Source organism: Carlito syrichta, unplaced genomic scaffold (genome assembly GCF_000164805.1).
Source record: "Carlito syrichta isolate Samal-C Ts95f unplaced genomic scaffold, Tarsius_syrichta-2.0.1 Scaffold303316, whole genome shotgun sequence".
Lineage (NCBI taxonomy): Eukaryota > Metazoa > Chordata > Mammalia > Primates > Tarsiidae > Carlito > Carlito syrichta.
In genome coordinates, this window is record NW_007247412.1 from 340,155 (window position 1) to 343,437 (window position 3,283).

The window sequence follows — 3,283 nt, forward strand, 5'->3', positions numbered from 1 at the left end:
GGGAAGGAATACCTTCAACAGAGGAAGAGGGTAAATATGAGAGCTATGAGGTCTGACAATTAGGTTCGTGAACTAAAGAACCAATATTCCCCTTGGGAAGCTATGCACCAACACCAGCGTCTAGTCCACCCATCAAAGCAGTTTGGGAACTCTTTTTCTGGTCTGGCCATCAGAGCTGTCATCGTTATTTGTTGGGGTCTGACCATTAGGTTTGCAAACTTGCCACCGAGTGCTTACATCGGCAGCACTGTACAAATCACTGTATTGGAACACCCTCCCTGCTCACCTGATGTGGCCTCCAGTGACTTTTTTCTTTGCCCAGAGATATAGGAAATACTGAGAGGAAGGTATCTGATGGCATTCAGGACATCAAAGGTCATATGACAATAGCTCCAATGGCCATTCCAGAGAAAGAGTTCCACAATTGCTGGACTAGGCACTGGTGTGGGTGCATAGCTTCCCAAGGGGAGCTCTTCAAGGGTGACTGTGGTGATATTCAGCAAGGAGGCATGGAGCACTTTTTCTAGGACGAGTCCACGAACTGAATGGTCGGACCCCGTCAATCTGAGTTCTGATGACACGGGAATTAAAGGGACTTTGGGTGTGGGGCAGGCGATGTGCACTGTCTGTCACAAGCCCTAAGGGAATAGAAGAATGAGAAAAGAGCAAAACTGGTTCCGTCTAATCAAGGAAGGTTTTCTGGAACGCGGGAGATCCTAGTGCGATCTGACTGTCCTAGATGGGCTTGGCGTGTGCAGCGTGAGGAAGCAAGTAGGTAGAAGAGGCAGACCAGGCATGGTGGCTCATTCCTGTCATCCCAGCACTTCGGGAGGCTGAGGTGGGAGGATTGCTTGAGCCCAGGTGTTCGAGAACCAGCCTGGGCAACAGAGCTACCCGGGAAGTCGAGGCTGTGGTAAACCATGATCGTGCCATTGCACTCCAGCTTGGATGACACAATGAGACCCCGACTAAAAAAAAAAAAATAATAATAATAGAAGGCAGAAGAGGCAAAGAGAGACAGAAAGCAGATGAGTTACGCTTTGCCGACCACGGAAAACAGATCTACTTGACGGGAGTAAAGAGGTAGCCTTGGCCAGGAAAGTTTGCTTGAGAATCCTGTCCTTGACTTTCAGTCACTTGCCTTTGCCATGGAAGAGGACAGACATCTCACCAAATGAACCAGCCTGGCGGCAAGGAGCTCCCGAGTCCTTCCCAACTTCAGGAGTCCTGGTTACAGATGCTGTAAGATGTCTGTGACAAGGAACCGTGGGTCATAGAGCTATTTCTGCCTCCTGCCTATGACTCACGGATGACTCAAGGTGAAGCCTCCCACCTCTGAGTCCCCGACCCCCCTCCACGAATAACAGACGATCCCGTCGATGATCCGCTTGGGCAAGGTTGGCCCTCCCTGCGGGGGCTGTGCAGAGACCACCAGACTCCCTCCCTGCCAGCTCGCTTTGACTTCAGCCTTTCTGGCTCTTTCTCCACCTCCTGCTTCTGTGCTTTATTTTCCTTTTGTAAATAGCACTGCTCCAAGGCAGCCCAGGCACGTGTCCTGGGGACAGCTCTGCAAGCCACCCCTGAGCTGTGGGGAGCAGCCCATGATGGCTTGCACTGTTAGCAACTTCGTGTGCAGGATAAATAACGTGGACCTGAGCGCAGGCTCCCGTGGGCTGGGACAGATTTCCATTTCTGCAGTGGGTCAGCGTCCCTTCCGCTGGGGGGTTTGGATGTTAATAGGCCTTTCCCTCCAGGATACCTTCTCGGTTCTTAGCAGCATACTGTCCCGACGGGACCCTCCATTGGAATCCTATGGAGAGACGATTATTCTTCTCATTGTTTTCCTTACAAATTAGTTTCTGGATTTAATGGCTCTGGTTGTTGAGCAGATTTAGAAAATTAGGGCGGAGGGTGAGGTGGGGTGAGCTGGAGAGCCCATTATGAACAGTGTTATTGGCTGCTTGGGATTTAGGTGAAATTAACTGTCACCTGTTTCTTGGGGAATTGCGGGGTGGAGTGACCCTTCATTCTCCTGGAAGGAATTGTGTTTGTTGTTATTGCATGTTTAAGAAATTCATACAAATTGCAGCACTGGAATACAATAGACAGACAATGGAGGTTCTCAATGGGATGTGGGGGAGTGTACTGGGAAAATTTGGAATTATAGTCAGAACTGCGGATTGAGCGTTGTGGTTGTGTCTCATGAATGCCACGGAGCACAAAAGTCCACAAAATATCCAGGGATGCCCTGGTGCCAGGAGTGTGGGCACAACAGCGTTGGAGGTGGGTGGACAGGGACAAAGGTGAGCAACACAGTTCCAGGAGGACAGGGATGGGAGGGAGTGGGCCTCTGAGGAGGTCACAGGGTCTGTGAAAAACTAGTGGAAGCTGGTAATTTGAGTGATTCATCTTTGGATTCGGGATGTGTTAGTCATCTCGACAGTGCGCTGGGGCTAAGAGGTGCCTTTCAGGATGGAAACCGGGGCGGAGTGGGAGTTCCCACAAGGGGCTGGAGCTTCGGAATAGGAAGATGGGAGTGGACGGCGGGGGCAGAGAGAAAAACAGCAGTCATGAAAAAGAGGAATTTGGGGAATCAAAGAAATTATGCAAAGAAGATAGTGCCATGAGTTTCCTGATCCAGCCAGCAGCCTTTTCAGTGAACAGAGAGAAGCCTTGTAATAAAAAACGGGCCACAAAGTAAGCAAAGGGTTCCTTAGCATAATAAGGTCCGTATAATTGTGTCCTTGACAGTAGGGTCGTTCTTTGCCTGACACCACCAAGCCATGGGAAGGCTGAGGAGAGACTGAAGCGTGGGTGCATTTCATTTTAGGCGTCTTCCATAATCCACCGCCACGGCCGAGGAAGGCATCGCTGCTGGAGGTAAACGCTGCTTTACAAGAGGTGCCAAAGATCGCCCTTATCCATGACGGCCTAGTGCGTGGAATTCACAAAACTGCCAAAGCCGTAGCCGAGCACCAGGCCCGTCTCTATGTGCTTGCACCCATCTGTGATGAGCCTGTGTATATCAAGCCGGTGGCGGCCCTTTGTGCTGAGCACCAAATCAGCCTAATGAAGGTTGATGACAAGAAACTAGGGGAATGGGGAGACTCGTGTAAAATTGACAGAGAGGGAAAACCCCATAAAGCAGTTGGTTGCACTTGTATTGTAGTTAAGGACTACGGCAAAGAATCTCAGGCTAAGGATGTCATTGAAGAGTACTTCAAATGCAAGAAATGAACCATAAAACTTTGGCTCATGTTCTTAAAAAAAAAAAAAAAAAGAG

The 3,283-nt window shown here is 49.8% G+C and overlaps 1 pseudogene; it reads left to right on the top strand.

Moving 5' to 3' along the window:
* The first annotated feature begins 1,604 nt into the window (after nucleotides 1-1,604).
* LOC110595668 lies at nucleotides 1,605-3,237 on the top strand (annotated as a pseudogene).
* The last annotated feature ends 46 nt before the right edge of the window (nucleotides 3,238-3,283 follow it).